This window comes from Acipenser ruthenus, chromosome 6, assembly GCF_902713425.1.
Source record: "Acipenser ruthenus chromosome 6, fAciRut3.2 maternal haplotype, whole genome shotgun sequence".
NCBI lineage: Eukaryota > Metazoa > Chordata > Actinopteri > Acipenseriformes > Acipenseridae > Acipenser > Acipenser ruthenus.
In genome coordinates this window covers 48933464-48945572 of record NC_081194.1, presented here as the reverse complement: position 1 = coordinate 48945572, position 12109 = coordinate 48933464, and the positions used below count along the sequence as shown (strand labels likewise).

The 12109-nt window shown below is 35.7% G+C and overlaps 1 pseudogene; it reads left to right on the top strand.

The window, feature by feature from the left end:
- The window catches only part of LOC117410424 (kinesin-like protein KIF16B), a 130818-nt pseudogene extending 121042 nt beyond the window's left edge, over positions 1–9776 (top strand).
- Positions 9777–12109: the final 2333 nt, after the last annotated feature.

The following is a 12109-nucleotide window of genomic DNA, read 5'->3' as shown; positions in this document are numbered from 1 at the left end:
GGCTTTTAAGATTGCTCCACTAACAGGCAGGTTTGAGGCTATGGCAGACTGAAACCATCTACATCAACATCAGCTGCATGACTGGTGCGTTGACGTTTGAAGTGAACTGTTGTAAAACAGTGTTTCAATTTCTGTAAATTTTGCTGACAGTAGGTGGAATGATTGAGAACTTTTTTGCAACCTCAGCAAACTTTTTGTTTATTATTTAAATCAGTTTGCTTGCGAGCCGACATTTTCGATGCTTCGCACATAGCACAATGACGTTCGTATTTTGTAACTGAACTGTATCCTGTTAAGACCTCCCATGCAGCATTTGACAGGCTGCACAAAATGTCAGTTTGTCAGCTGAGATGGTATTAGTTGTTAGATGCGTTGCAAATTAATTATATCCTGTGGTTACTTAGTAAAGCCCAGCCACGCAGCATTTGACAGGCTGCACAAAATGTGACAATAAGCGGGTTTGTGAGAGGATATTAAGAGAGGTAATTTCTCAAAGAACCTATGGTGCATGGCGAGTGGTTTTTGAAAAATTGTGATAATAAACAGGATATGATATTAAGCGAGTGATAAAAAACGGGTTTGTCTGTATATTGTAGTTAATTTGAATGCTAAAAATATAATTTTATATTTTGCACATGAAACATTTTTCTGTCAGGAAAATGTATTAGCTAGCTTCTGTCATGACTGCAATGTATAAAATCATTGCACCGTGTCAATATAAACCAATGGAGAAAGTGGAATCTCCCCAACCATGAAAATGAATGGCCTTTTCACGTAGACACAATAATACCATGAAACATTGCTTGCAAATGTCATTGTTTATGTGGTGAGCCTCTAAACAATTGTCTTTTTTTTTTTAAATACACAGAAGTTAGTTATCAAAAATAAAATCGGCATGACTGATATAATGTATTACAAATATGATAGATAACAATTATTTCTGACTTTGTTAATTTAATACATATCAATATCACGCATGATGTTTCAAAAGGGAAACAGTTCTCGGCCTGTATGTCTGGCTTACGGGTTTGTAAGATTCAACTGTTTATGTAACACAGGCATGGATCTATTACAATTTTGTACTTTTCACAAATTACTTTAAATACTGTTAAATGTTTTTTTGGTTTTTTTTAATAAATATATCATTGAGGTTTTATAGGAAACCACTGTGAACACACACACACACACACACACACACACACACACCAGTATATATATATATATATATATATATATATATATATATATATATATATATATATATATATATATATATATATATATATACCCGTATTAGCCCAAATATAAGTCAACGTTTTTTTTTTTTTTTATGAAAATAATATGTGAAAAATACAACTCGCCTTGTCAAGTCAAGTCTGTTGCAAAAGTGTGTATTGATTTACAGTATACAGTCATGAAAATGGATAAAACTAGCTGCAGTGATCATGTGGAAAAGAATGGATTGAAAAGGGGTCAAGTATGAAAGGGATTACAAAGTTATGATGCCATTTTTAAGATCATGGTTATCAGAAAAGCTGATTCATCCAGCAATTATCGGGCTGCTGAAAAATTCATGTCACCTAAAACAACTGCTCTTGAACGCCAACTCAGAGGAAATCGTCTTGTGGAATGTGGGTTGTCTGTGTTTCTTAATTTCCTTGCTTACCTAACGAGTAAGTAAGTTACAGTATTTCAGTTACATTAATATTTTTGACAGAAACTTAAGGTCATAATATTGGCACTCACTTTTAAAATCACATAGAGACTTTAATATTGTGTTTGCATCATCAGGATACAAAACATGTAAATAGTTGTTATGGCATTACCATATTGGAATATAAACCTATATTTCTGGATTACTAACAGCTATCTGAACTTTACCGCATCAGAAAATTTGTACCACTGACGTAATGGTGAGTAAAGAAATGTTTATTTTTCCATATTCATTGATGAAGTTGTGTTATCTGCTTTATATAATGCAATCTTATCAATCCTTATGTCTACTGTACATTAATGTAAAGATTTCACAGTGTCACTGTCAGTGGTCTGCTGTTCTGTGACAGGTTGTGGCCTGTGATCACAGACAAAATATGACAAAAATGGGTATTATTGGCCATAACAGACAATCCTTAAACTAATATAAACTAATTACAGAGTATAGATACTGAAGCGTATATTATTGGTAATCAAACACTTTACAATTTTGGAAATTACACTCAGTGTTGCCAATCCACCACAGGCTTTCTCTATTTCTTGTCGATCCCCATTTAGTCGTTGCCTCTGTTGATCAGTGGGATTCCGCTGCCTCGCCGGCGGTTCACAAATGTAGGGTTGTGGCCCCTGTTCCCTAAAATTAACTGGGTCTTCAACTTCATCTTCGATGTTTTCAGTGGCAGTCGCCATGTGTGTTTACCGTTTTGTACGTAACTTCCGGTTTTAGCGGGTGTTGCCATACACCACACAAAATCTAACATATCTTTGTTGTTTATTAATATATTTTAACCGCATAAAAACAATTTTATTTCTATTGATGCAATCTATACAGAAATGTGTTGGTGTGCTTGACATGCAAGATACACTTTAAACTAGCTTGAAGTGCAGCCTGGTCTGGATTGTACTAGCTTGGGAAATGGGGTTGTTTTCCTTACTGTAACTTCTATTCCAGATATCTTCCAATTATCTTGCCTGCAGTGCTAATGTTTGTATAAATTGACAAACAGACAGGGAACAATTCTGCTTCCAGTAAAAAAGTTGATAAAATACTGTCTTACAGACCCAATTGCACTTGATTTTCTTCCTCTTTTTTTTTCAAAATGATGTCAACATGAGCAGGCAAGCCTGCCACTGCAGGCCCAGTTCATTCCCTGATCACACTTGATCGATAGAGCAATTTGGTCCAAGGAAGTGACACACAGCCTACAGATTTCTTTTACTGTTTCGGTTGTCTTGGAGCAGGTGTTTTGATATAATTTAATTTTTGACAAATAGTGCTGATGTTATCTCTGCTCTCTGTTACAGCTTGCTGCTTTAGAGTTTCCTCCAAAGAACCTCTTCGGAAACAAAGACAAACGAGTAATTGCTGAAAGACGAAGTCACTTGGAGGTACAGTGTACTGAGTTCTTACAGCTGAGTAACTACTGCACAAGAAACCAAATAGTAGTCTTGTGTAAAATGCTATCACTCCACATTTGGTTACAGAGTGTAATTCACTAAGTACAGAAGGGGGCAGCAGAAGGCTATGGACCAAAGGAGCTAATACTTTAGCTCAGACTTCATTAAAAGACAATCTGGTATGCTTGAGGGTTCTAAATAGGTTCAGTAACAGAAATTACATTAACTCTCACTGCTCACATTCACATGCGCACCAGAATCTAATAATCTTTCACTAGCTTTACACACAATAGTGTTGTTTTGCTAGGCCCATAATCTTGTGGTTGATTTTTTTTTTCTTCCAGTTTCATCTCCCTTCACTTAACATCTCACATTTTATATATAAAATGTCATTTGTCTTTACATGTACATTCCATGGATTAAGTCTACTTGTTTCTTGGTTTTGGTCTATTTAATTTATAACACATCTCACAATTTGAATAAATTAGCTGACATACAGAACCACGATCTTGCAGGTCCTAGTTCAGAACTGTCATTCTTGGGCCTAACATTCAGTGTAATGCCTTCATCCTTTTTTTCTACTTTGTCCCACTGATAGCTGTAATATTACTGTTGGAATGTACTGAACCTAACTACAGATTTTTGGACTTCGTTCAATTTAACAGTATCTTATAGCTTAGTTACTTGTAATTTGATTGATTACAATGTAAATGTCCTCCTTTGATATTTGCAATCATCACTCATGTTGTTCTGACAGTCAGTGATCTACACCTTGAATGCTCAATTTTCCATCTCACTTTATGAAGTATAAAGTGACACCTATAATGAGATTTTTTGGTATCATAGTAGAGGAGAACAAATAGTTATTTAGGCTATTAGTTGCTGTATATGTTTTTATTTTTGTAATTTTCCAGTCTTTATTTTCCCCAACCACTTTGGAGTTACAGTTTTCTTTATTAGTGCATTTTTAGAATAGGGATGTCAAGTTATTGTTACTGCAACTAAATGTTTAAAATACATTAATTGGTATGCCGTAATGGTCTCTACAAAATAATATATTTAGTCTCTATAGAGTGCACCTCTTTATTTTGCCTACACATAAAAAAGCTACATGTTGAAAACAGTAAATCTTCATAGTGATTTAATGCTATGTTAGCCTGTTTTAAACACAGCCCTTTAAATACCCAAATGACCTAGCAATGAATTGGTTCTGCACCTTCTGAGCCATTTGTAGTGTTTCAAAGTGTTTATGTGTTGTACAATTGCAAATGGTATCACAATAGTAACAACTATTACAGTAATCCTTCATAGAACCATGATGCTGTGTCATAAACAGTGTGTTACCATATCATAACATATGTAACAAATTTAATTGTCTTGACATTGTAGTTAAAGGGTACATAAGGACCTTTTTATTTTATTGTGTTACATGTTCCCATGTGTTGCTACAACTCTTTTTGTTTTAATTTTTTTTCTTTTTTACATTTTGACCACTTTTTTAACTTTTAAATTGCATTCCCTGCCTCAACATGGCTTCAAATGTACCTGCATGGACCTCTCAGAACTACATTTCCCATCATCCTCCTGCTCACTGGTAAATCCATCTCAGTTACATATGTGAGCAGGAGGAGGACAGGAAATATAGTTCTGAGAGGTCCATGCGGGTACGTGTTAAGCCATCTTGAGGCAGGGAATGCAATTTAAAAGTTTAAAAAAGTAGTCAAAATGTAAAAAAAAAAAAAAAAAAATTAAAACAATACACACACCTTACGTAAACAGTTGTAGTTGTCCTTATGTACCCTTTAAGGATTTGGTCTGCTAATAGTCTGCTTAGATTTCTTCAAGGTAATAAAGTACACTGTTTATTCTAATATCTAATTGGTATTTTTCACTTTATAGTGAAACCTGATCAAAAATATACAAGCCCCTCCATTGATACATATAACAGCTGTTGCTCCATGCCACTGTAGAGCCCATTAATGATCTCCACTGGTGCATGTCTGTTTTCCTTCATAATCCTTTCCAAATCACGTTTACCATAGACCATTACCAACAGCTTTTCCTGAGATATCTTCTTACCAGAATATGTTTTCTGTATAGCCTGGCATTCCCAGTAGACTCGTGACACATATGGGGTTGGTCAGGCATGGCAACTGTCTGGACAATTAAAGCTGCAGCCAGCTGGGCTTCCTCTTTATGTCAGGTTATTTTTTTGTGTTCATACATACTCCTTACATCACCTAGTTTGTCATATAGGGTAATTGTGCAGGCTTTGCATTAATGTGCATAGCATTGGGGATAAAGTAGGCCAGTCAGTACACATGAAATGTCTTGTGTGTGAAAGCTTTCCTGAACATTAAAAATATCAAATTGAGCATAACTGTGTAAAAAGTTATTTGACTTGTGGGTCTCTTTATTCTACAAGACAAATCCTCCATGGAAATACTGGTACTAATATACTTTCAGGTCCATGCATTACCAAGTATACATCAAGTACACCTATCTACAGACAATCATTAGTGTATACTTCACTGTAAACAACACAAGAAGACCACATACAAAGATAGTAGTGGCAATCATTGATATCCCTCTGCTATCAATTTCACCTGCCGTTATGCTATTTTCACCTGAGACTTCAATTCAATAAGCTAGTAGTCTGCATTCTGTAGACTGTACTGTACAGTTATAATGTCTATGTTATTAATTGATGATTTGACATTTATAATGAGACATATTAACATATAATATGTACACATCTACTATAGTTTTACTTTTAATTGTTTAAAAATAGTTTTAAGAAGATAACAATAAAAGAGTAGACCAGCACTGTATCATTATGAAGATTTCAATGTTCAAAAATTCAAATGACTAACCTGATGATATTAATTAAAATGCCAGTCTTCTGTCACTACAGAAAACACTTTTTAAAATGAAGGATCATTCTTTAATTAATTCATACTTGTAATGTTAAATTGAATTACTCCCCTGTAAAATAAAACAGAGAAGCTGCCAGGCAAATGTGTAATGAATAAAAAAATGAACACAGGCTTCAGGCACAAATGCATATGAGCTGAAGAATGGCACAAAGCACAGTAAGAGAAGTATACAATCATAGGCTCTATGTCCATTTGGTCACAATATTACGTTTTTCCTCCTTACCCACATTTGGGGTCCTGCAGCTTTGCACTTGCATGGTCCTGCTTAGTTTTGAGATGAAGGCTGGCTGTACATTAAAGCTGACATACAAACACATGCAGTCAGTTTTTTTGGAGTTCTTTTTAGCCGGTGATCAATCATCTCCTGGCTTTTTGATTTCACCAAAGGAAGCTGTGTCCTATTAAGTGATGACACAGGGGTGACTTGTGTCAAACACTTTGATAGCTGTATGCCAAGTCCACTGCAGCACATGACAAACGGTCACCTCTGGCCCAGGGATAACTGGTAAACTTAATTATTTTGTTGTTGTCTGCAGATAGTTTCTGACTGATCTTGTTGTGGCTTGGGGAGGACATAATTGATTTATTTCAGAGCTGCTGTTTGCTCGGTCTTGCTGAAAAGGCCTATTATGTGGGGGGGGGGGGGGCAGATGAATAAAAAGATGGCACATATAGTTTATAACAGCAAGCTTCTCCCATGACAGTCGGTTAAAATATGTTCACTGAAAGGCATGAAAAAGTTGGCATTAACTAATTAGTTTCATTATTAAGGACTCTAATTATAAAGTTTTGTGTGCTGGCAATTATAAGATTCAGTCTTTACTGTAATATAAGCTGATTTATTTTTATTATTGAAAGTACTTTATGATCGTTTCAGTTCCTTTAAACCTGCTCAGACAGCATTCCGAATAATGTGACATATCCATTTGTATGAAGGGGGTAGTAATGTATGTACCAGGAATTCATTTATTTAAATCTTGAATCAAAGAAGCCTACTAAAGCTGAAGTTTAATTTCAATTGTGCCCTGGGGAAACTTTGTTAGAATAGGTTCCATTAAACATTAAAACAGTGGATGGTTTCCATCATTTTCTGGGGTACCTTGTCACAACTATAATAAAAAATCCCAGTGAAGATTGTTGTCTTGGGCCATAAATGGCAGAGTAAGCATTATTCTCCTTCAAGGTAGTCCTCCTGTTATTAATTTTGAAAACTCCTTTTTTTTACATTTTACATTCATTAATTTGTTTAGATAATCAGATGAGAATTCTTTCTAATTATACATGGCAAACAGATATACAGTACTTGGCTTGTTTTAGTTGCTGAAATGCTAGCGTAAGCCCATTTTATCCCAATTCACATGCACTTGTTACTTAGTTAGTACACTTCCAGGTTTGATAAACAACATGTTATGTTAGCCTTTAGCTAATTTCTCTTAGCCATCCACTCAAGCTTTCCTCAGCCGTGCTCCGCCTAGGGGAAGTGACCAGCCGGCTCAATCACATCCAGGTGGTGTGGGGGGGGGGGGGGGGGGGGGGGCGGCTGGGGGGTGTGAGTCTCCCCCCCAGAGTCATTGCCATCCCCGGTGGTTCCTCGTCTGTCAAAGGGGAACCCCAGCCACATCTATACTTCGAGTCGAGTTGGGCCCCACGTGTGTGTGTGTGTGTGGGGGGGGGGGGGGGTTCTCTTCCTTCATCTCTCCTATACAGACCGACACACTTTTCCCTAACTCTCCATGCCACCCAGCTGCCAGCCGATGCTGCCTGAGTAGTGATTGGATCTGTTCTTTTTGTCCTCTATCTCATTCTCCTTGTCGCCCAGCAGCCAGAGTATGCTGCCTGACCCGACCTGGACTTGAGAGTGTCCTTCATGTTTGTCTTCTCATTCTCCTTGTCGCCCAGCAGCAAGAGGATGCTGCCTGACCTGGCCTGGACTTGAGAGCTTCGTCTTACAAATGTTGTTTCTCATCCTCCACGGTGAGAGTTCAGAGTGTCTTGTTTGTATGTCTTGTCCTGGCCCTTACTCGTGTGAAGCCGCTCAGCAGCCAGAGGGTGCTGCCTGACCCGGTCCTTTGAGTACAGGGATCTGTCCAGCCTATCCTATTTTCTAACACTACTGTCACTCAAGCACTCGCATGCTTCAAGCTCGCTGCCCCTCACGCCTTTCTTTACTCTAAAGCCCTCGTAGGCGCCCAGTGAAATAATGAAAAAAGCATGGATTTATCATTTCCAAAGCACTATACCCAGTCATTTAAACAGTTTAAATTGGCATCTTGTATGAATTTTTTTCTTTCCATTAACCTTTGAACTGATGGTATGTACTGTTCTATGGAAATTTTTAAAGCATTGTATAAATAATTAAAGTACCGTGTCAGTGTTTTCTTTTTTGACTTCAGTCACATTGCATTGTTCAACACAATTTACAATTTTGCAAGGAACATTGAAGTCTGTTCCAATGATCTAATTTGCAGCAGATCTAAATACCACCACTGGTTTCTATCATAAAATATAGCTTTTGGTGTACCAACATTGAGAACACCAAACAGTGAATGTGAGTCTCTTTTCGTATGTTTCTGAATTCTGTCAAATCAAAATATTTTTTTACTGTGATATTAAAGATGCAGTCCCTCATACATTTAAGAGGATGTAGCTTCAGATGTGATGAATTTCATGTTTGTTTGTTTTTTGTTTGACATTTCTCATCATATCTTATGGTGGTTGCAAACATTGAGTGGCTCTGTGTTATGTAGCTCCAATACTGAGATATTATAATGTTTCATTAATCTGTCTGCCAGACATTAAGTTTCTATGAGCTTGTCTTTAGAATCTTGGACAGGAAAGCCCTCCTCATTTTATTAAAATGATGTGGCAATGTGACCTTTCATCTATGTCAGCCTAACCTACTCCTCCCTCTCTCTCTCTAAAAGATACATACTGTTTTTATAGTGCAAGACTGTACATAGCCATGAAGCAAAGAAGCAGTGAATAAGATTTGTTTCCCCTATACAAACTGTATACAAAGTATAGCAATAACATGGGAGCAGTGAAAGCTTAAAAAATAGCAATAGGAATAAAAAGAGGTACATTTTTCAAGCTCATTTATAAGGGAGTTAACTTTAATACTCACTATATTATGTGTCACACAACTTTTATGTTCCCTAGAATTTTAAAGTCATCGGTGTAAGCCTGTGACATTTTGCTAAGGAAGATAGATAAATTTTTGCCTCTTCCTAAATCCTCTATATTGCAATTTCCATATGCTGCCTGGATAGACTGAATTTTAAAAGACAGATATGATTGAAAACATATGTTTACTTGAAACTAGGCAGAGCGGTTTGTGGGAATCACTTTTCAGTGCTGCCTGGTTATTGTCCTTACTGGTGCTTTGAATTTGTCACCAGATTACTTCTATTTTGGCATCTCCTGATTTCTTGTAACCATGTTTTCTTTTTGTTTCATAGAGATACCTCAAGAACGTTTTTAAAGTGATGCTGGCTTCGACCACTTCTCCTTTACATGTAGACAGAAAAGACTTTGACTTGTCAAAGCACACCATTTGTGAGTTTTCTCCGTTCTTCAAGAAAGGGGTGTTTGACTACAGCAGCCATGGGACTGGTTGAGCATCCATCTGGGCATGTGTGCCAATGGACAAGGACCTAAAGCAGAGCCTTTTCTTAGCTGCATTGAAATGTTTATAGTCCATTAATCTGTATTCAGTTTGAATAAATTAGGTGTTGCAGCTATGAATTGATATTTTCTTTATTTTATATCGCACCTTTCATAGTGGATTACCATCACAAAGCGCTTTACAAGATGTAGTAACAACAAGAAAATTCATAATACTTTTAAATACAGAGAAATGCATAATACTTGATATACAGTATAAAAAAATGCATAAAACAATACAGTGAAAAATGCTAAAGTACAGTGGAAATATTATAGAACTCAAAGCTTTGAAATGTTTTTTTTCAATGCACAGGGCACTAATAACTTCCCAGACTGTACGATGTGCAAACACTCCATACTAATTTACTCAAGGAAAGCCCTATCGAAGATGACAGTTGCTGCCCTGTCCAGGATTAGAGGCTGTGCAATTTATGATTTTATTTATTTAGTGCTCTTTGGGGTCTTGAGATGACAGAGACTTCAATATTTACTCTGCTGTTTTATCTCGTATAAGTGTCAAGCACTTCCTTAGTCAAGCGTGGTTCTCTGTAGCCATGATGAGCTGCCTGAACAATTTGTCTGAAATGCATATGAGCGCTGTGATCAAAAAACAGACTACACTTGGTGCTGATGTGCAGTATGACAGTGCCTGGATTATCACTATTATGCCACAAAAGATGTGTGTGTCTTTTAAATAGTTTTTACATATTTCATAAATGTAATACGGATATGGATCCATGATAACAAAAAATACCAGATGTCGTGTAAAATATCAGAATAACAAAATTAGTTTATAATTCTTTCTTGAGTAACAGTAGATCTTGTAAATGGCTTTTATATACCTCAGTAATATTAAAATAAACTTAATATGAAAACAAACATGTCTTCTTAAGTGGAAGAATGCTGTAAACATTCACCAAACCATTTTATTCTGAAATGTAACATGATTATAGGATGCAGAAGCTTTATCACAATGATTAAGTTTTCACAATAGCATCACTTTTGAAAGTTTGACACTTTTATTAAAAGTAAATACTTTTATTTTTTTTAACATCAATCCCAAAACCATCTACTGGTAATTATATTGAGGAGGCCTTAACCACAATGTCATCTTGAGTTGCTTTGTGAAAGTTATTTGTTCAGAAATGGTGCCCAGTGTCATCTTGTTCCCACTGATTATTATTTTTGGTCATGTTAGTATGTCACCTTACCATTGACAAAATGTGATGTATTTTTCAGGCTCAGGATAGAGATATTTCAGACTTCAGTGCATGAGTATAAAAACCTTTTGATAAATGCGCAATTCCTTTAGCATCTTACAATTTATGGAGGTATTTGTCTTAGAAAAGGAAATAATTAACAATTATCCATTGGTTCAAATAAACACATTTGCAATTACTAGATAGCCCTTGAATAACACTTCATTTGAAATAGTCCAGAATGTGTTGAGATTCTCTGCGTAAAATCATAAATGATCACAAGGTACATTGTGTGACAGTCACATAAATTTAGTCAGACAGGGCAGTATGTTAATCCATTTCAGAAAGCATAAACAAAAGTAAATAATTTATTAGAAAAAAAGTTGAGGCATTTATTAATATGTAATTACATTTCCAAACATTATAGAAATTGTTTTCTTTTAATTTGCATTTATTTGGCATTCTGTGCCATAGCCTGTAAGAAACATAGCAATAGGAAATTGTACTACTAGCAGGATACAACCTCTAATAGGGGCAGCGGTGAGGATCAGTTCCTAAGGGTGATCATTAATATGGCCTGAAAACATTGTTTCTATAATGTATTTTCTTCTAAAACAACCTATTTTGAACACAGTAGTTTTCCTTAAAGTCTAAATGCAAATTCTCCATTTTGTCTTGAAATAAACACTCTTCTGCACAGTAGAATGTGGTATTTCATTCAGAGATCAGTTATGCATTGGATTAATTAAAATGATAACTCTGATACAGTCAGGTATAAATTTTATGATATGAATGAATACAAGCATGGCTATTTTTGGCACTCAATACATTTCAAGAAGTGTTTGAATATTCAAATATGTGAGGTGGATTTAGTAGATAAAATAATATAGATCATAAATGTATTTTGTACTGCTTTTAAACAAATAAACCAAAGACCTTTCTATATGACTAAACGTTGCATTTGACTTCAATAAGAGTGTTAACAATTACACAGGTAATATTCATGAGGTCTTCCATGCAAAAAGACTTATTTAACTACTTCAGATTTTTAAATGAGTTCTTAATTGGGAACTCTGATTCTCTGCCTTAATTACCAAGGTTCACAATTACAAGTAAATAAGATTATCTCATTTACAAATGGAAATTAAACAGTTGCTAAATGGCTGACAACATCAAGAAATTAAAAGTGGAATGATGAAA